At 38.4% G+C, this 23,224-nt stretch overlaps 1 protein-coding gene across 5 annotated transcripts in view; it reads right to left on the bottom strand.

The window, feature by feature from the left end:
- Positions 1-16,636, bottom strand: part of LOC144446048 (protein phosphatase EYA1-like) — a 441,648-nt gene extending 425,012 nt beyond the window's left edge. For all 5 annotated transcript variants that reach the window (XM_078135730.1, XM_078135731.1, XM_078135735.1 and 2 more), the window contains exon 1: positions 16,320-16,636. The gene's annotated coding sequence lies outside the window, so the exon portion shown is untranslated. The remainder of the gene's footprint in view (positions 1-16,319) is intronic.
- Positions 16,637-23,224: the final 6,588 nt, after the last annotated feature.

The following is a 23,224-nucleotide window of genomic DNA, read 5'->3' as shown; positions in this document are numbered from 1 at the left end:
TTCATGGTCAGCCTAATTTCATCAAGTTGAAGTAAGTGATTCCAGTATCTAATCATCGAAATGTGTCTACGAACTCTACACGAATGCCAACCAGTATCGCCAGTCAATGCATGTATTGGGGTAAACCTATTAACACCGAGAAAATATCGCAAGGCTCGGTTTTGTATCGTATCACATCTTTCATGTTTTCCAAAACCCCAAACCGCTGAGCAGTAATCAAGTATAGGGGATACACATGAATCAAAAAGCTTGGAATAGCTACTAAAACCCATATTCTTAAGTACTTTGAACTTCGAGTTTACAGCACCAAGGGCTCTACTGGCAGAATCCGCAAGACTAGATGATGTAATCGAAAAATCCAAGTGTTCATTCAGTGTTACACCTAGGTACTTATATTGATCTACATAATGCAAAATATTTCTACCAATACGAAATTCAAAATCACTTCTTACATGACTCTTTTTACGAAAATGAACCACTTTCGATTTTACATCAGTTACAGATAACCTCCACTTACAGCACCAATCATAGACAAAATCAAGCATTGACTGCATATCTACTTCGTTGTCTGATATCAACGCAATGTCGTCAGCATAAAGCAGCAACGGCACATAATCTTCACCAATCTTGACACCTTTCTGCATTGATTTCAAGTCAGTTGCCAAGTCATTTATAAATAAACTAAACAAAGTGGGTGACAAGTTATCACCCTGACGAACTCCAACATTCGTTTCAAACCAATCCGTGTATAAAGAGTTGATTTTTACACAAGCATTAGTATTGTAATACATAGCTTTGATACTATTGTACATCTTACCATCAACTCCATTTACTAACAGTTTATACATTAAAGAGTCCCTGTTTACATAATCAAAAGCTTTCTTTAAATGGATAAAAGTAACAAATGTAGATAAACCATTGACTAATCTATTCCTTAAGATTGATGACAGAACAAAGATATCATCTTGACATGATCTATTTCTTCGAAATCCATTTTGTTCATCAACCAGGATATTATTGTCTTCGAGATAGCATAGCAATCGCGAATTTAACAAGGCACTATACAACTTAGCTACAGAAGATTGTAGACTAATACCTCTGTAATTTAGTGGGATTCTGTTATCCTTTGTTGTATCTTTTGGAATGGGTGAAATAATGGCCCTTCTCCACACATCAGGGATCTTACCAGAGTCAAAACACAATACGCCGTATGCCGGTTATCAAAGAAGCCCCGAAAAGATAAAAGATATGATTGTTTGGCCACTAGGGGCGCTGTTTTAGAACCGGAAGTGAGGGCCAGAATTGTAGAGTATCGTTGCAAAGCATAGAGTCTATAGTCATCGTAACCACTGACTAAAGATTTTCTGTCATTCCCCGTAACTTTACGCTATAATATTGCATTATCGCCCATCAAATAACGAAATAGCAAATTAACCTCTTGTTCTCCTAATATTTCGCATAAGTTTGGCTCTGTAATTCGACCGTGAGGAAAACCCAAAAGTAACAACATTTTGAAACGGGTAGTGTACACAGTACTACACTGACATCTCACTCACGTTTTCAGTGTGACCTCGTCCATTTGCGTTACCGTTGGAGAAATTGTAGCGATTGCTTCCAGTCAAACATCGGAACGGAAAAAGGTACAAAACAGAGGAAAGAACCCTCAAAATCACAATATACGCTACAGTTATTGCAGCTTGTATAAAACCAATCTGATTAAAATCCGGTGTAGATGTCGGCTAATCGTTCATTGCTATTTTACTTTCGTTATTTTGCCTGAATTGACCTTCGTGGTACATGTTTGATCGCCTCCTCTACCGATCAGGATAAAAACGTAAACATGTACCACGAAGGTCAATTCAGGCAAAATAACGAAGGTAAAATAGCAATGAACGATTAGCCGACATCTACATCGGATTTTAATCAGATTGGTAAAAAGACATGGTATGAGTGAACCACGTAAACGTTACATGGAAGGCCGATTCATTGAAGGGGTGGGCGGTGTGGTACATCAATCACAATAACAATACATTTGTATTTATGATTCGTTGCCGACTTCAATGGGGTTTTTTTATACACTGATGGTCCTGAATAGATATTAGCAAGCTTACCAAAGTGTGATAGTAAAGTTGAGTATATCAATACAAATATGTTTATGCCAACTTATAACCAGAACATGAAATGGTTTCTTCCGGACAAAGTTTAATGACTTCACCCGTGGTGCTACACCACTGTTCTAATAAACAAGAAAGGACTAAGTATGTGGCGACATCAGTTACAATATAAACATGTGGCTTGGTAATTGTCGATCGAACTCTCAATATTGCACACTAATTAGCTGGCAACATCGGTAGTTTGATGTCCGGTAAACTAGTGCGATGACTGTAGCTGGAAGCTGTTCAATCTGATTAAAATCCGATGTAGATGTCGGCTAATCGTTCATTGCTATTTTACCTTCGTGTTTTTGCCTGAATCGACCTTCTTAGTACATGTTTAAATTTGTTAGCCTGATCGTAGAGGAGGCGATCAGGCAGGCTAAAAAATGTAAACATGTACCAAGAAGGTCAATTCAGGCAAAATAATAACGAAGGTAAAATAGCAATGAACGATTAGCCAACATCTACATCGGATTTTAATCAGATTGGAAGCTGTTGTCAGATTTGTAATTTTCTAATCGTTCTTTTGTCCAGCAACAGACACCAGTAAGGTAAAGAAAGATGTTTATCATGTCTACATCGGGTATATTTTGAAGGTCCTCCGTCCAACTTTCAATGTTTCCGCTGTCGATTAGTTCTATCTTTTGATGCCCGACATCCACTATTCGTCTCCTCTTTCGTTCTCTCAGAAAATTATCATTTTCTAGTGTTTCAAGACCAAGGTTGACAGCATTTCTGGCGATATCTAGTAGATTTAGAAGTAGTAATTTTCCGCTCTTTTATGGATGCACGGAGTTCTTTTACGCCCATTTTGTTGACAGCTTCATACATCGCCATACTATTAGATGCCATGACGAAAATTCTGGCCCTCACTTTGTCAGATATGGTGCGCCCTCTAGCGATACTTTCCTGCGAAACAACCGGAAGTTCGATAACCGGCATACGCCGTATTGAAAAAGTTGATGTAGAACAGAAATGCCCTCATCGTTCTGCAACACTTCGTAAGGAATTTTGTCAACTCCTACTGTTTTACCCTTCTTTGTCTTCATAACTACTTTTCTACAACTTCTAAAGTAAACTTCCTATTCAATAAATAGTTACATTCATACAATGGATCATCCATATGTCCTTCTAATACTTGTTTATGATCATTCATTCTCTCAAAAAAGTTATCGTCAAAATTAGCATTAATAGGGTTTTTATACAATGTGGAATATTCTTGGCGCCAAATGTTGAGAACGTCCTTGGTTGAACATGAAATATTTCCCAGATCATCATATACTTCCATCGGAATTGGTTTACTTTTCGTTTTCGTTTTACATAACTAGGCTGTACCTTAACCAGATTTAAACTGAATGCCTTCCATAAGGGTAAAGTTTTGAGATTCTCGTTCCTAAACACAATTGTTGGAATACAATAGAACTTATGTATGTCTATGGTTTGTGTTGGATCTATGGATTGTGTAGGGTCTATGGTTATAGTAGGATCTATGGTTATAGTAGGGTCTATGGTTATAGTAGGGTCTATGATTGTATTAGGGTCTATGATTGTGTAGGGTCTATGGTTATAGTAGGGTCTATGATTGTGTAGGGTCTATGGTTATAGTAGGGTCTATGATTGTGTAGGGTCTATGGTTATAGTAGGGTCTATGGTTATAGTAGGGTCTATGATTGTGTAGGGTCTATGGTTATAGTAGGGTCTATGGTTATAGTAGGGTCTATGGTTATACATGTAGTAGGGTCTATGGTTTGTGTAGGGTCTATGATTGTGTAGGGTCTATGGTTATAGTAGGGTCTATGGTTATATTAAGGTCTATGGTTATAGTAGGGTCTATGATTGTGTAGGGTCTATGGTTATAGTAGGATCTATGGTTATAGTAGGGTCTATGGTTATAGTAGGGTCTATGGTTATAGTAGGGTCTATGGTTTGTGTAGGGTCTATGATTGTGTAGGGTCTATGGTTATAGTAGGGTCTATGGTTATATTAGGGTCTATGGTTATAGTAGGGTCTATGATTGTGTAGGGTCTATAGTTATAGTAGGATCTATGGTTATAGTAGGATCTATGGTTATAGTAGGGTCTATGGTTATAGTAGGGTCTATGGTTATAGTAGGGTCTATGATTGTGTAGGGTCTATGGTTATAGTAGGATCTATGGTTGTATTAGGGTCTATGGTTATAGTAGGGTCTATGGTTATAGTAGGATCTATGGTTGTATTAGGGTCTATGGTTATAGTAGGGTCTATGGTTATAGTAGGATCTATGGTTATAGTAGGGTCTATGGTTTGTGTAGGGTCTATGGTTATAGTAGGATCTATGGTTATAGTAGGGTCTATGGTTTGTGTAGGGTCTATTGTTATAGTAGGGTCTATAGTTATAGTAGGGTCTATGGTTTGTGTAGGGTCTATGGTTACAGTAGGATCTATGGTTATAGTAGGGTCTATGATTGTGTAGGGTCTATGGTTATAGTAGGGTCTATGGTTATAGTAGGGTCTATGGTTATAGTAGGGTCTATGGGTATAGAAGGATCTATGGTTATAGTAGGGTCTATGATTGTGTAGGGTCTATGATTATAGTAGGATATATGGTTGTATTAGGGTCTATGGTTATAGTAGGATCTATGGTTATAGTAGGGTCTATGGTTATAGAAGGATCTATGATTGTGTAGGGTCTATGGTTATAGTAGGGTCTATGGTTATAGTAGGGTCTATGGTTTGTGTAGGGTCTATGGTTATAGTAGGGTCTATGGTTGTATTAGGGTCTATGGTTATAGTAGGATCTATGGTTATAGTAGGGTCTATGGTTATAGTAGGATCTATGGTTATAGTAGGATCTATGGTTGTATTAGGGTCTATGGTTATAGTAGGGTCTATGGTTATAGTAGGGTCTATGGTTTTGTGTAGGGTCTATGGTTATAGAAGGATCTATGATTGTGTAGGGTCTATGGTTATAGTAGGGTCTATGGTTATAGTAGGATCTATGATTGTGTAGGGTCTATTGTTATAGTAGGGTCTATGGTTATAGTAGGATCTATGGTTATAGTAGGATCTATGGTTATAGTAGAGTCTATGGTTATAGTAGGATCTATGGTTGTATTAGGGTCTATGGTTATAGTAGGATCTATGGTTATAGTAGGATCTATGGTTATAGTAGAGTCTATGGTTATAGTAGGATCTATGGTTATAGTAGGATCTATGGTTGTATTAGGGTCTATGATTGTGTAGGGTCTATGGTTATAGTAGGGTCTATGGTTATAGAAGGGTCTATGGTTTGTGTAGGGTCTATGGTTATAGTAGGGTCTATGGTTATAGTAGGATCTATGGTTATAGTAGGGTCTATGGTTATAGTAGGGTCTATGGTTATAGTAGGATCTATGGTTATAGTAGAGTCTATGGTTATAGTAGGATCTATGGTTATAGTAGGGTCTATGGTTATAGTAGGGTCTATGATTGTGTAGGGTCTATGGTTATAGTAGGGTCTATGGTTATAGAAGGGTCTATGGTTTGTGTAGGGTCTATGGTTATAGTAGGGTCTATGGTTATAGTAGGGTCTATGGTTTGTGTAGGGTCTATGGTTATAGTAGGGTCTAGGGTTATAGTAGGATCTATGGTTATAGTAGGGTCTATGGTTATAGTAGGGTCTATGGTTATAGTAGGGTCTATGGTTATAGTAGGGTCTATGGTTATAGAAGGGTCTATGGTTTGTGTAGGGTCTATGGTTATAGTAGGGTCTATGGTTATAGTAGGATCTATGGTTATAGTAGGGTCTATGGTTATAGTAGGGTCTATGGTTATAGTAGGGTCTATGGTTATAGTAGGGTCTATGGTTATAGTAGGGTCTATGGTTTGTGTAGGGTCTATGGTTATAGTAGGATCTATGGTTATAGTAGGATCTATGGTTATAGTAGGGTCTATGGTTATAGTAGGGTCTATGGTTATAGTAGGGTCTATGGTTTTGTGTAGGGTCTATGGTTATAGTAGGATCTATGGTTATAGTAGGATCTATGGTTATAGTAGGGTCTATGGTTTGTGTAGGGTCTATGGTTTGTGTAGGGTCTATGGTTATAGTAGGGTCTATGGTTATAGTAGGATCTATGGTTATAGTAGGGTCTATGGTTATAGTAGGGTCTATGGTTTTGTGTAGGGTCTATGGTTATAGTAGGGTCTATGGTTATAGTAGGGTCTATGGTTATATTAGGGTCTATGGTTATAGTAGGGTCTATGGTTTGTGTAGGGTCTATGGTTATAGTAGGGTCTATGGTTATAGTAGGATCTATGGTTATAGTAGGGTCTATGGTTATAGTAGGGTCTATGGTTATAGTAGGGTCTATGGTTATAGTAGGATCTATGGTTATAGTAGGGTCTATGGTTATAGTAGGGTCTATGGTTATAGTAGGGTCTATGGTTATATTAGGGTCTATGGTTATAGTAGGGTCTATGGTTTGTGTAGGGTCTATGGTTATAGTAGGGTCTATGGTTATAGTAGGGTCTATGGTTATAGTAGGATCTATGGTTATAGTAGGATCTATGGTTATAGTAGGGTCTATGGTTATAGTAGGATCTATGGTTATAGTAGGGTCTATGATTGTGTAGGGTCTATGGTTATAGTAGGGTCTATGGTTATAGAAGGGTCTATGGTTTGTGTAGGGTCTATGGTTATAGTAGGGTCTATGGTTATAGTAGGGTCTATGGTTATAGTAGGATCTATGGTTATAGTAGGATCTATGGTTGTATTAGGGTCTATGGTTATAGTAGGGTCTATGGTTATAGTAGGGTCTATGGTTATAGTAGGATCTATGGTTATAGTAGGGTCTATGGTTATAGTAGGGTCTATGGTTATAGTAGGATCTATGATTGTGTAGGGTCTATGTTTATAGTAGGGTCTATGATTGTGTAGGGTCTATGGTTATAGTAGGATCTATGGTTATAGTAGGGTCTATGGTTATAGTAGGGTCTATGGTTATAGTAGGATCTATGGTTGTATTAGGGTCTATGGTTATAGAAGGGTCTATGGTTATAGTAGGGTCTATGGTTTGTTTAGGATCTATGGTTATAGTAGGGTCTATAATTATATTAGGGTCTATGGTTATAGTAGGGTCTATGGTTTGTGTAGGGTCTATGGTTATAGTAGACTGTCGACAGTCGCTCGCGCCTTTTTTTCATACGTCTTATCTAAACTCTGATCCTGCACAACACTACTATAATCGCATACTGATATCGAGGGCTGAAGGCCCGAGTGACCGTTGTCCCTTGCCGCGCCCTCATGCGATAACAATAGGGACATTCAGTTTGTAGACTATTTGACATTTAGGTCATAGTTCATAAGGCTTGTCAATCAAAATGAACATGGTGTAGTCACCAAGCAAGTCAACATATCGAGACGCATTGGAGAAACTTGGATACTCACTCACACTTGAAAGACTTTCAGAGAATAATTATAGATGCCTGTGTCTCTGGGAAAGATGTTTTCGTTAGTGTACTGACAGGAAGTGGCAAGTCCATAGCCTATGGAGCCCGGGCTATGAAGTCGCTCCGATTGTTCTCGATACAGCTGTGGCAAGTCCATAGCCTATGACGCCCGGGCTATGAAGTCGCTCTGATCGTTCTCGATACAGCTGACAACGTCTGCAACACCATTGTCCTAGTAGTATCCCCATTGATACAATGATAGCGCTAATATAATCCCGTATATAAACGGCGAAGGCCCTTTTATTTGTGGTAATTTTGCTAAACAATAGGGAAGTGGTATCAACTTAGCGATAGCTCCTGCTAAACTGCAGTTATGCACGTGTTCCGACCATTGACATATCTACCTACCGTAATGTGACCAAGTCATTATGAATATATGACGTATGTAACTACTGCATGCGTCGAAATTACTTTCGGTCAGACGCCAGAAAAGTTACGCCAAACAACACCTTGACCGCCTCTCTCTGATCTTCGGTGACAATAATTGACATCTTTAAAACTCATCATGACTGCAAGTTCAGACTGACGTACTGTTCTAAACTCTGACTGCACAGTTTATAACATGTTAGTACTTTGTACCACAGACAACTTGTCTGTGGTTTTACCATCATTTCACATCCATTTATATACACAACCACCCTTGCACCCTTGGTGTACGCAATCCATTGCTATGAAGTGACACAACCACCCTTGCACCCTTGGTGTACGCAATCCATTGCTATGAAGTGCTGGTAGATAGACAGTGTTCGATCTAGGCCGCGCCATTGCGCAATTTGCGCTAAAAAAATCCGATTGGCCACTATTTCTAAAGTCTGTGCGCCTTTTCGGGCGCAACAATTTGGAGTCTGCATATGCCATATGTATTCAACATTGACAAGTCACAAGCTTTTCGAAACTGGTCGTAATATACCTCATACCGAAAATTAATTACCCATCCCTCTTTGTAACTTCACATGTATCTATACAAATGCATATAAACGACGTAACTGCAAAGGTAGTTGGGTAAAAGGGGCTGAGGTTAGTCTACATCTCAGGTCAGCGTATGCAAATCACATGCCATTGTTCTCCGCAGAGGGTTTTAGCGTATCGGGCCCGATATCCTTTAATTTTCGCCGATACGCTATCAGTTGTCCCAATACGCTATCAGATTGTATAGGGTTCGGTAAATATTGTTCATCTGTCAATCGGTCAGCTGACGCCTTTGTTGTTTCACAACGTTTGTATTGATCCTTCACACATAAGCAGCAAGTAAAACTAAAGAGTGTCTAATTAATTCAAACGACTATTCAACCCTCTACCATTACCAGACAGATTTCAACGAAGTTTGCTGTCAGTATTGTTTTCGATAGGAATAAAATGCGTAAACCCACTAATGGTAGTGTGATTCACACTCGGTACAACGGCTTTCGGTAAATCAAAGGCAAAATCGGCCCATCCGTAACGTCGGTTCGACCGTAGAAGCATGTCGGAACTGCCAGATTTTGACAACTATAAAATCAAACGATGCCGTGCCATTTTACTATAAAGTATAAAAGTTCGACAAACGCATGAAGTTGACATTCAGTGTCTAGAGTGACAGAGTAACAGTGATAACACCGAGTATGTCTCAACCTTAGAGCATGTGCATTCTTCAATGTCATAAAAAGAGTTGAACAGACTAATGTACCTTTCGATAAAGTGCGATGTTATCTCCGATTATCAGTTTCATGTTCAATTTCACCCTGAAAACACGTTTAGTTTGTAGTTTGACATTGTAGATTGATACATCGTGCGACTACGATGACAGCATGGATTTTCCAATATGGCGGCCATGACGTCACAAACTATCGTGAGTTTTTGAAGTCCTCCATAGGGAAGTATAGTAAGTCTCGTGTATCACGATATTTCGGACAAACACGATGTCTGCCGGTAGCTGTACACAAACTTTTCGTGTTTCGAAAGTCTAATTAAATTAATCTAATTAAATAATTTCAGCTTTCCTAACAATAATAATCAACAAGTCATTGAGAATGACATAGTCCCCGCTATAATTGGGTTTTAAGGAATTATCACTACTCTGATCACGCAACAACATTTGTGAACCTAAAACAAACAGACTTAGATATGTTGTGTGTGCTTGTTGGACATGGAATATGCCTCCAACAATAAAGGATTGGTTGGGTATGGGGGATCATATCACGATGAAAATGGAGTCTGAGTTATGGCTTTAGACATGGAAAATTCACAAACAAAATGGCTGCCAGGCAGCCATATTGGATCGTATCACGACGAAAATGGATATGCACATGTATGTCATAGAACGCTGTCCTAATACCAACTTTGAATGAGATCTGTTTAAGCATGTCTGAGTTATGGCTTTGGACATGGAAAATTCACAAACAAAATGGCTGCCAGGCAGCCATATTGGATCATATCACGACGAAAATGGATATGCACATGTATGTCATAGAACACTGTCCTAATACCAACTTTGAATGAGATCTGTTCAAGCATGTCTGAGTTATGGCTTTGGACATGAAAATTCGCAAACAAAATGGCTACCAGGCAGCCATATTGGATCGTATCACAAATGAAAATGGATATGCACATGTATGTCAAAGAACACTGTCCTAATACCAACTTTGAATGAGATCTGTTCAAGCATGTCTGAGTTATGGCTTTGGACATGGAAAATTCACAAACAAAATGGCTGCTAGGCGGCCATATTGGATCGTATCATGACAACAATGAATATGCACATGTATGTCATAGAACACTGTCCTAATACCAACTCTGAATGAGATCTGTTAAAGCATGTCTGAGTTATGGCTTTAGACAGGGAAAATTCGCCATATTGGCCATATTGGATCGTATCATAAAACAAATTGACGTGCATATGTATGCCATAGCATGTTGCCCCTGTACCAAGTTTGAAAAAAATCGGTCCAGGCATCTCCAAGAAACGGCTGCGGACGGACGGACACACGGACGCACGGACAGACGGAACCCAATCCATAAGTCCCCATTCCGGACTTCGTCCGCGGGGTCTAATAACACTGCTTTATGAGTTTCTTATTGGTGCTAATATTTTGAAGTAATAAATTGGCCTTCAACTTTCCTTTGGCCACATGTACATGTACTACTTGTTTGATATTATGATGTACTTTGATTTTTCGGGAATATAATGATATGTAAATTTATGCTAATTTATGCTAATGAGCCGATATCCTATCAACAAATCCTGGGGAGAACACTGCATGCTTTTCATTTTCAAAATGGATGCTCACAGTCAGTAAGTACTAGCGTTGAGGGCCGCAATGGTGAAACGCCAGCGGTTGCTCTCTGACTTTTAACATGTACCGAAGCCAGCTGAAGGGGAAACAGTTTCAGCCGATGCAGCCCCAACAGTCGATGCATCAGCATGCCAGAACGAAACGGGAGGGAAGACAGATGTTGGGTCAACGTCGACTCGTCATCCCCAGGTAGGTCGGCAATGACATTGTTTGCCCGACATTGTCCCACTTTCATCTCGCGAATCGATTCACAGTAAAAAAAAAGAGTTAGTCCATCCAGAGTACAAGAAATTTTGTACTTAGATGGACTACGATAAATTTTGATAATCTGGTGAAAATCAGAAGTCGATGTTTGCATTTTGAAAACTTCTCCAAAACAAATGTTACGGCAAATATCCGATTCCCCGTGAGACAGATATGTTTCCTTTTAAATGTTTTGCCGCATGTAACGTAGAGTTAATGGCAAAAGATAAATTCACAGAGTAGTAAATCGATGAAGAGGCTTTCTTGGTAGAATTAAACGAGGTAGTGTTTTTATTTTCGGCTTAGTTTCAGTTGTAATAGAATATTTGCAATCTGCTTCCAATTATTTATAGTGGCAGTGTAATTATGAATATTTTTTTAGTCCTGTCATGAATTTGATGTGACTTAATTTTGCACTACCCTTATCAGGTGGAGAATTAAACTGTTGATAAATACTTTTGAAACTTTTGCAGGATTTTGGTTAGTTGTCTGTACCAGGTTGTCATTAGTCTTTAATAATCTGTCACTGTGGGCATCATGTGAGTGATTTAGTGCCATTTCTTTTCCGTTTTTGGACATGACATATCATTGACCAAAAATATATCTTTTATTTGTTTCACAGTCATTTACACATAATAAAAAGTTTGAACGAATGTTTTCTTCTTCAGGATAAATGGTTGGCTATATGGCATTGGCTGTATTTCGAGGAAAATGGAATGTTTTGCCGGATCTGCAAGGAAGCAAACAAAAAAAATCCATTTACCATTGGTGAAGGATGTAAAAATTTTAAGACTTCAACCATGAGTAGCCATGCTGGAAATAAAGATCACCATCAAGCAATTCTAAAACTGCAACTAAAAAAAAACTGTCAACGTGCCTCAGTCAATGTAGATGCGCAGGTTGCACAAGCTGTCAAAGTTGAAATAAAAATGTTAAAAATATTCACCTGACTTTTCTCCTTCTTCTTCTTCCCCATAATGATATACTTCCATCTTTTTATCAGTGTCACCTGGTCAAACAAGTCTGAAGATATTTGCTTTTGGCGTGTCCCTGCTTTAAATATTTATTTTCAATGTAAAACTGTCATGTTTTCATAAGTGGAACATTTAATTAGTGATATTCATCATCGTGAGAGTCCTGATTTTTCCCTTTCATGGTGGACAATGATGGCCCTCTTTTTTCTCAAGTGGCCCCCTTTTTGCACAGGTAGGGGCCCACAATGGCCCTCCTTTATGGTATCCTAGATCGAACACTGGATAGAACTTCTGTCAGAGTCACGTCTGTAGCCTCTGTTCGTACGATCGTGGCGTTGACTATCATAAAATTTCAATATTTTCAATGGCCAATAAAGTAGGAAGTGTGCCATATGTCGAAAGAAGAAGAGTTGCCCTACGATTATCCATTAATGAGCATTGTTCTAATTTACAACACAGTATTTGTAAAATACAAACTACCTGGAAGTATATAAACTACGAGTTTATCATATTGTCTCGATTTTGTATCATACAGTAATTGTTAGTATCGCATTTCTTTTGAAAATGGTTTCAAATTCAATTTTGAATACAACAAGATTCGCATTGTTTGAATATGTAACAATAAAATGTTCACAGTGTAGCAAAAACTTCAACTAAGTAAAGGAGTCTGAAGTTCGGTATGGTATTGGGTATTTTTACTCGTGATTGCCTGTACTGATCTTTCTTCAACTGTAAAATTTCAAAAATCAGATGACCATGAAATGCTAATAAATTGTTGTCTGACGTACTTAAATTTATTGGGGTCACCCTATTTTTTTTTCTGTTTTTCATTATCCGGCCGACCCAAAGTTTCCCCCCCCCCCCCCGACATCAACAACAAAAATCACATAAAAAGAAAACATCATGGAAAAGACACAACAAACTGTCATATCATATAGCATCGTGATAAAGATTACGTAAATTGACTCCTCAATCGGAATCTGAAATAATGGGGTGCAATAGCTTTAGGTATATATAGACTCAGTACTCTGAGGAGGCACTAGTTGAAGACGTGTCGGAGACGTGTCATGCCGTGGTAAATATGGAGACACTTTTCTGTTTTTGTTTCAGGTAGAACGTCTACCATTTGCACATTTGACTATTATCTACGCCTCACTATCACACATTTTATACATGAATTGCATTGCTATATAATATGCTAGCTGCAGTCGAGGGAAGGTAAAAAGGGTGTCCAAAACATCTATTGCTTGAGTGGAGTGTCGGTCGGAGTTGGTACAATAAGTCGACATCCGTAGCACTCTCTCGCTACCATAACCACTGTAACAGCTAGCTGCTAAACAAAAGGCCTAGTGAGCATGACAATGTATCGGGCGTCGAGGTCGTCAACGTCATTTACGAATGTTAAAAAAACACGCGGTTTCAAGCTTTAACAAAGAAAGATAGGAAAGGAAAAAGATTATGACCATCAAAATGCATTTAAGAAGACAAGTAGAGAAACGCCCCATTAAATGACGTCACATCATGAATAAGTAATACTAATAGCAAGGGAGATGCGGCAAGGGACAACAGTCGCTCGGGCCTTCGGCCCTCGATATCAGTTTGCATTTGACTAGTGTTGCACCGGATCGGAGTTTAGATAAAGCGGAGGGAAAAAAGGCGCGAGCGACTGTCGACAGTCTATGGTTATAGTATAATTTATAGTTATAGTACATGTAGGGTCTATGGTATGTGTAGGATCTATGATTATAATTTATAGTAGGGTCTATGATTATAGTAGGGTCTATGCAGTGTTCTCCGCAGAGGGTTTTAGCGTATCGGGCCCGATATCCTTTAATTTTCGCCGATACGCTATCAGTTGTCCCGATACGCTATCAGATTGTATAGGGTTCGGTAAATATTGTTCATCTGGCAATCGGTCAGCTGACGCCTTTGTTGTTTCACAACGTTTGTATTGATCCTTCACACATAAGCAGCAAGTAAAACTAAAGAGTGTCTAATTAATTCAAACGACTATTCAACCCTCTACCATTACCAGACAGATTTCATTGAAGTTTGCCGTCAGTATTGTTTTCGATAGGAATAAAATGCGTAAACCCGCTAATGGTAGTGTGATTCACACTCGGTACAACAGCTTTCGGTAAATCAAAGGCAAAACCGGCCCATCCGTAACGTCGGTTCGACCGTAGAAGCATGTCGGAACTGCCAGATTTTGACAACTATAAAATCAAACGATGCCGTGCCATTTTACTATAAAGTATAAAAGTTCGACAAACGCATGAAGTTGACATTCAGTGTCTAGAGTGACAGAGTAACAGTGATAACACCGAGTATGTCTCAACCCAAGAGCATGTGTATTCTTCAATGTCATGAAAAGAGTTGAACAGACTAATGTACCTTTCGATAAAGTGGCGATGTTATCTCCGATTATCAGTTTCATGTTCAATTTTACCCTGAAAACACGTTTAGTTTGTAGTTTGACATTGTAGATTGATACATCGTGCGACTACGATGAAAGCATGGATTTTCCAATATGGCGGCCATGACGTCACAAACTATCGCGAGTTTTTGAAGTCCTCCATAGGGAAGTATAGTAAGTCTCGTGTATCACGATATTTTGGACTAACATGATGTCTGCCGGTAGCTGTACACAAACTTTTCGTGTTTCGAAAGTCTAATATCTGTGGACATTAAGATTTAAATAATTTCAGCTTCCCTAACAATAATAATCAATAACACTGCTTTATGAGTTTCTTATTGGTGCTAATATTTTGAAGTAATAAATTAATTGGCCTTCAACTTTCCTTTGGCCACATGTACAAGTACTACTTGTTTGATATTATGATGTACTTTGATTTTTCGGGAATATAATTATATGTAAATTTATGCTAATTTATGCTAATGAGTCGATATCCTATCAACAAATCCTGGGGAGAACACTGCTATGGTTATAGTAGGTTCTATGGTTTGTGTAGGGTCTATGGTTATAGTAGGGTCTATGGTTTGTATAGGGTCTATGGTTATAGTAGGGTCTATGTTTTGAGTAGGGTCTATGGTTTGTGTAGGGTCTATGGTTACACTCGGGTCTATGGTTATAGTAGGGTCTATGGTTATAGTATGGTTATAGTATGGTTATAGTATGGTTATAGTAGGGTCTATGGTTATAGTAAGGACTATGGTTATAGTAGGGTCTATGGTTATAGTAGGGTCTATGGTTATAGTATGGTTATAGTATGGTTATAGTATGGTTATAGTAGGGTCTATGGTTATAGTAAGGACTATGGTTATAGTAAGGACTATGGTTATAGTAGGGTCTATGGTTATAGTAGGGTCTATGGTTTGTGTAGGGTCTATGGTTATAGTAGGGTCTATGGTTATAGTAGGATCTATGGTTATAGTAGGGTCTATGGTTATAGTAGGGTCTATGGTTATAGTAGGGTCTATGGCTATAGTAGGGTCTATGGTTATAGTAGGGTCTATGGTTATAGTAGGGTCTGTGGTTTCTTTACCGAAACTGTCAAATTCATGAAACTTAAATCTGGTAGTATACACAGTGATCCTGCATTGATGCACTGTACATCATAGCTAGACACTGAGATACCCTACTATCCTTGTTGTCTATTGAGTCTACTTTGAAAGTCTCTGATTTTTAGCTACATGTAGACTAGTAACAACTTCAGTTACCTCAACACCATCGCTAAGACTACGAACTCGTCACATGGAACAAATGACACACTTCATGAATTGTACAAGTGCAGTGCTGTCTTTTGTTTACGATACCCGTAAGTATTAATATGTTTTCAAAACTCTGTTAACGGCTAGACACCAAGGACATTTATGTAAGACTAAAAAGTTTATGATGTTGATAAAGCGAGAGTTTAAATCATTATAAACAGAGTGCGCTCGTTACAACTTTTGTCGACTGTCTCGATCAGCTTTTTACGATATAACCTTGCAGGCCTCAAGTTCGTTGTTCTGACTGGCACATTGCGCGCCAAACACTTGCAGAGAAGAGAGGCCACTTCGAGTTAACCTACTACGAATCGACATCATGAAAGTTGACCGAGTTTCAATGGGGCCTGGTATATATACAAATGTACGAATCACACATCACTTCAAATATCACGTGTTTCCGATGTGACGTGCATTTATCTAGAACCGAACAACTGCAGCTTGCAAGAGAAACAATATAAAGTAATGATTAAACTTACTGTCAGAGATAGCATCCAATAGGTTTTATCCGAACGACAGAACGATGACGGGTACAGTTTCGTCTGGTGTTCCAACACAAAGTGTTGAGCTAATCGCTGCAGTCGTCCAACTGGGCTCCACAATCGAATACACTTCCGCCTTCTAAGATAAACGACCAGTCTCGTCACAACGTGAGCGCTGATGTAGATACGATCTCAACTTCAACATCAAACAGTTATCGTTCTACAGAAAGTTCGTCGTTTCGCCTTCACTGATCGAAATAGAAACGAAAAGTTTACTGACTCGAACACCAAAATATTCTAAAATCGTACGCCATTTCAATCCAACCAAATGCATGTCGGGAAAGACTATCATATGTAAATAAGATAGGCGGAGCTCCTGTACGTGAGGGAAACAAGCTGTGGTTAACACATTCATTTCAGCCAGGGATTTGTTAGGATATTTTCCGTGCTTGGTTATAATTTTAAAAGGCCCTCCGATACGCTTTCGTGCTCTAAAAAGCCAATATGGAGAATCAAACGTGGCAAAGGAAGTGATATGCATAGCTTGTGATTAAAAAGTATAACTTCTGAGTTTGCCAAGGTGATCCACTCTAGGCTTTATACTTGTAATTTGTCCATAATGCCAAAGCACAGTGGGTTTTTCGGGATCGATCAGTTTTTACCGCCCGGGGGGGGGGGGGTGACCACAATTTTGGACTCAAAAGGATGCATGGCAATGCATGTCATTAAAATACACCAGTGCCACTAAAAGAGCTAATTTTTCCTCACTCCATACTGGCTTTGTATTCATAGCACTACATAATTCTACATAAGCTTACTGAATTGAAATTGGCTGTGCTGTGTGCAACTATTTTATATTTTGACCAATTTAGTTAGATGAGGTGTAGCCGGGACTTCTATAGTACAAACACAGTGCAAAGTTATGAGGAAAATAATTCGATTTTACATCTCCCCCGGAATATGTTAAATCCATCATTGAGAGACTGTATACTACGGGTAAAATTTTGTCAGCAGACAGCAGATCATAATATAACATTTCCTTGATCTTATAATTTATTTATTTTCTAGGCTATCATGTTGTCAGCAATATACTGGACAACATAGCTAGTAAGTGAACTGAATTAGTAATCAAGTTCTGAAACAGCTGTAGTACAGACAACTTTTTGATGACATTTTTTAATTTCTATTTTGAAATCAATGACATTCATCACATTTCATTATTCAAAACTTGTTCTAAAACATTTTCGTTAAAATTGGCAGTTTGGTCAATGAAGGGAGGGGAGTTTCAAGTCAGTACCATAATTAAACTGAACAATTATGAACAGGACAAACAAGTGTCTTGAAGAGTGCAAGCTGGTCAATGTGTGTACATATATTGACAGTTATTGACATGGGTTTACAATTATATTAATTCCATTTATAATATTGTACTTGATAATTAGCTGAATTAATCTATGGTAATAGTTCATTCAATCAGAGAGATATCCTAGAGCTTTTGGGTACTAAACCATGAATATTTTGTTTGTCCATGAACAGACAATCATACTTCTCATAGGGTTCCTGTCTAAAGAGCTTTATACATGTGAAGCAATGGATTTTGGTTAGCAATTTACCAGATACACTAAGTCTTAAAATTACTGATAATGTAACATGTAAAATTAACTATCCGGTGTGAGGTATTATGCTTTGAGAATAGCATGTCTTTTGCAAGAACAAGAAGAATGTTTCTTGTCAACAGATGAGGGTGGGGGGATTCAGTGTTTTTTATTTGTAGGAGGGCGTTGGTTTGTTTTGTGGATGAATGGCAGGGGGGTCACTATTTTTAAGTACGACACGAACAAAAAGTCACTGGCCCACCCCGGCCGTAAAAACTGATCTCTCCCTTAATTTCATATTGGCGAGTTCTGTTCTCGTAAAGCACAATTAATATAATTATGTGTTGTGAACGCTACAACACAAACTTTACTGACGTACAGGACAGAGAATGTGTTGTACCTACACACATTTCAGACATTGCTTCAATGTTTGGGAACTTTGAGAAGGTTAATTTCAGAGTTGTGAAGTCCTGGAGTTTTCCGTCACTGTTTGTGTTTAATTCGAAGAGAGATTTGTAAACTGTTACAGATGATTTCCATGGCCACAGGTCGTACACTTTGAACTGCTACAAAACATTCCTATCTGTATGAACTACAACAGCACTGTGTATGTTTCAACATTTCGGTCGTCATTTTTTCAACACTGGTGGACAACTGTTGAGTACTATCAGTGTTTGCATATACAATACATACATATTCAATACACAAAACGTAGGTTGGGTACAGGTACAGGTACAGGTACAGGTACAGGTACAGGTACAGGTACAGGTACAGGTACAGGTCAAGTGGCCAACACAAAAATGACTAATATCTACGAGCTGGGTTTTAAGATTTTTAAGAACGGCATTTACATATAAATTTCTGATGTGATCGTATCAGAGTATTTCAGATTGTGTGGAGTGAATTGATAAAAAACCTACTAGTTTTCGGCTATTTACAATCAATGCCTCATCTTCACTAATCCTATATTTCAACAAATTAAACACCTGAATCTAAGAATCTTTATTAAAATTCCCTGCTTAATAACTGAAACTACAAGCCAGGGAAATTTTGCAGCAATATTTAGCACCAGAATTGATACAGAACGATTTTGTTATGTATCTATTTCTATGATTCAAATCCTTTCTTTAACTATCAGAGTTTATAGGCTTGCGTTAATAAAACCATCAAAAGTTCTGATATCATATGGAAAAATATTGGCAAGCGACTATATTTCTTTTTATACATAAATACAGTGATTCATGGACAAACTTAAACGACTTTTGGAGCCAGTAAATACATTGGAGGACATTAAATACACCTCAGTTGCGCAAGTCACCAGAAAATGGTAGTGTCTGTAACATTAACTTGGTATAGTGGCATTACTTTTGCTGATACAGTAAAGTCGCTTCGGCACAACAGAGAACTTTAGGTGTGCTCATCCCTAATTTGTAAAATCTTTTAGTGGTCTGAGGCGAAATACAGTCGTTATGTATGTTTATCTCTTCACACTTACATACAAGAATATATCGATGTACACTTATGGATACAATAGGTTGATGTAAAAATTATTGATGAGATTACCTTTCAAGCCAATACGGAACTTCAAATTTTTGCCCCAAATGCAAGACTAGTGACCTATTGGTTGTGAAATCGACGTTTATTTGTTTTCTAGAGAAACCAGCTTCTCGATAGTCAAAGTACTTTTAGTTAGATCTCTAATATGGATATATTGCTAACTGACTGGCTTAATCGCTGACTCACTCACTCACTCACTCACTCACTCACTCACTCACTCAGAGAATACATGATTGGATAGTAGAGAAGAATTATTACTCTTCTCGTTCTCTCAATTACATCAGAGGCTTGTACCGCGCGTTTCATCTGTATTTCCAATCACGCAAGTTCCCTCAATACAGGCCAATAGTTTACAAATGAAAGTCCAAACTTTTTTTTAGGACAAACTGAATGTGCTAAATGCCAAGAGCTTGTTGGAGATTACCTAACTCATTTATTGACATCATGTCGTAATATGACTGTACAAAGAGGTGTTTTCTGGTCAACTCTTTTTGATAATATCGACGTTAACTTGGCTATACGTTTGTACAACTTAAATGAAGTTGATTTTACTATCAGTATTTTAGAAGATAGCAAAAACCACTTTAAGCAATCGGACGAATGGCAAATATTTCAAGATATAGATACATGGTTAGACTTTTGATTGACTTATGATGTCATGTTACATTTGTAATTAACTCTTATAATTACCTATTGACTGATATATTTTAACATTAATTTGTGAATTGTGTTTTATCAATCTGGACGTTTGTACAACCTAAACGACGTCGATTTTACTATCAATATGTTAGGAGATAGTAAGTATCATTTTCAGAAACCGAACAAATAGGAAATATTCAAGACCAGATTTAAACCGAATGCCTCCCGTAAGGGAATCACTAATTATGCAAATTACTCATTAAAACTATTAAAAAAAACTATGGTAACAGGCTTTTTTTGACAAGTGTGCTTTCTCAGGTTCATGTATATGCCAAATGATATCATACCAGTATATTGATGGCGCAAATCGAGAGATCTGATTGGTCTAGACATCGAACTAGCACGTCTAAAATTAAGCAATAAACCACCCCCTGGGATGGTATACCACTCGGTTTTGACCAGTGAACGAAATATATGCACGAGCGATAGCGAAAATATTGGAAACAAGATAAGACGCAACATTTTCTGGTTTCATTTGCGCCCCCATCCCTGCACAGACTACAAAGTTTGTGGACGAACAGTGATAATCAAATTTGGACGCGTGCCAACTGTGCATTATCGCTCATTATATTATAGCATTACCAATTCCAGTGAATTTTGTGACGTCATCGCTGTACATTATTACTGATAATGTACTCCATTATTGGGCATCGCGGCCCCGGAACGAGCATAACAATACAAGCTTATGTCTGTAAGGTGAGTATTTAAGAACAGGGAAATTATGGGGTAAACACCAGAGTTACTTGGCTGTGTCGGGACGTCGCGTCGTACATGGCATATATGTACACCATGGCGATGAGATTTAAATTGTTCTGTTCCTTCATACGACTAGGTATTTTTTCGAAATGTATGTTGTTGCTTATGATTGTCATTTCTACTGTTTAAAAATACAACGCATTCCTGAAACAAATTTGTGTTCACAGCAGTTCATTGAAGTGTATACATATGTGTGTGTACGTATACGTACATGTGTGGCTATGATTAGTATTCAGGTTCCGGGCCAAACATGGCAGACGATGTTCAGCGCTGTTTATATTATACGTTGTTTTGCGTTTCTCGGTCTACAAATTCACTGGAATTGGCAAAACTATAAAATAATAACAATAACGTATGCCCTCCCAGTCCATAATGGACTCAAGCAAACTTTGCACTCCATAATGGGCTCGGCTGTCGCCTCGCCCATTATGTCGTTCAAAGTTTGCTTGAGTCCATTATGGGTTGGGAGGGCGTACATTATTGTTTAATTTTAGACGCGCTAGTTCGTTGTCTAGACCAATCAGATCTCTCAATTTGCGCCATCAATATACTGGTATAATATATTAAGCATTATATTGCAGTCCGTACAGGGATGGGGACGCAAATGAAACCAGAAAACATTGCGTCTTATCTTGTTTCCGATATTTTCAATATACTGGTATAATATGGTAGCGATAAACCACCCCTGGGAATGGTCGGAACTCGGTTTTGACCAGTGAACGAAATATAGCGAGTGCATATATTTCGTTCACTGGTCAAAACCTCTTGGTATACTATTCCCAGGAGGTGGTTTATTGCTCAAATAATGCACGGTTGCACTCTGGTTGGCACGCGTCCGAATTTTGATGTTCACTGTTGTTCGTCTACGCGAGCGTTGTAGTTGGCCGCCGGGATATACTGATAGTGAACTCTGCGAATTGTCAGAGGAGGATTTTCTCAATGAGACAATATTTTATGGGAAATTTCGAAAGCAGCCAAGTTATCGCGTATTTGTATAAATCATCGCCTACTAAGGTCAAGGCATGCACACGATCGGTTCTCGTACCGTCTAGTCTCGACAGGAGTGGAAACAAGTGAGCTGTCCTGTCTGTCATAAAAATGAAGCAAGTGTAAGAGCTTACAATGGCCGACTTACCATTGATCTAAATAAAAATTTGTCTGGAATCCTGTCCTAGAGTACCAGTCATCAATTCAAGAGGGAAAACCTCAAACCCGAAAATCTACTGACGTAACTTCCAGTAATAATACTAATATATACATTGTAAATATCAACCTGGCCGGCTGACCGACAGACAGACAGACAGACAGACAGACAGACAGAGATTTGAGGTAATACTAGTCTGTCAAAGACATTGGCTCCAGTATCCTAGTCTGTCAAAGACATTGGCTCCAGTGTTCAAAGTAGTTCAAAGTGTTCAACGACTCGTATCACTCGACGTATAATATACTCAATGTGTAGACGTAAGATTTGAGGTAATACTAATCTGTCTGCCTATCTGTTTGTCTGAATATGTAGTGTGAATCCACTACATATGGCGTAGAATGCCTGCCAATATTCGAAAGTGCAATACTGCAATGACTATATGCAATACTGCAATGACTATATCCAATACTGCGATGACTACATGCGATGACTACATGCGATGACTACACATGCAATGACTACATGAGATGACTACATGCGATATGACTACATGGGATGACTACATGCGATATGACTACATGAGATGACAGCATGCGATATGACTACATGAAATGACTACATGCGATGTGACTACATGAGATGACTACATGAGATATGACTACATGAGATGACTACATGAGATGACTTCATGCGATATGACTACATGCGCTGGCTACATGCGATATGATGCGATATGACTACATGAGATGACTACATGCGATATGACTACATGCGATGGCTACATGCGATATGATGTGATATGACTACATGAGATGACCACATGCGATATGATGCGATATGACTACATGAGATGACTACATGAGATGACTACATGCGATATGACTACATGCGATATGACTACATGAGTCATCCCATCACTATCTGTATAGAAAAAATAAAACATATCTAGTATACCCCCATGAGTATCTGTTTATTTGTTGGTTTATTTAATTATTTTATTTGTCCCTATACTTGTGGTTCTTTTGCTTGTTCATTTGTCATTTATTTGATAGTTTAGAAAAAAATGTCTTGGCAGGGAAATGATGCACAGGTTCGAGTATACTGTTCAACCTGCTCGTACCTCTCCAACCAGGACACTTGTCAAATCATGA

This window comes from Glandiceps talaboti, chromosome 14 (genome assembly GCF_964340395.1).
Source record: "Glandiceps talaboti chromosome 14, keGlaTala1.1, whole genome shotgun sequence".
Taxonomy (NCBI): domain Eukaryota; kingdom Metazoa; phylum Hemichordata; class Enteropneusta; family Spengelidae; genus Glandiceps; species Glandiceps talaboti.
The sequence above is the reverse complement of the archived record's forward strand: the minus strand, read 5'-3'. Positions and strand labels throughout refer to the sequence as shown.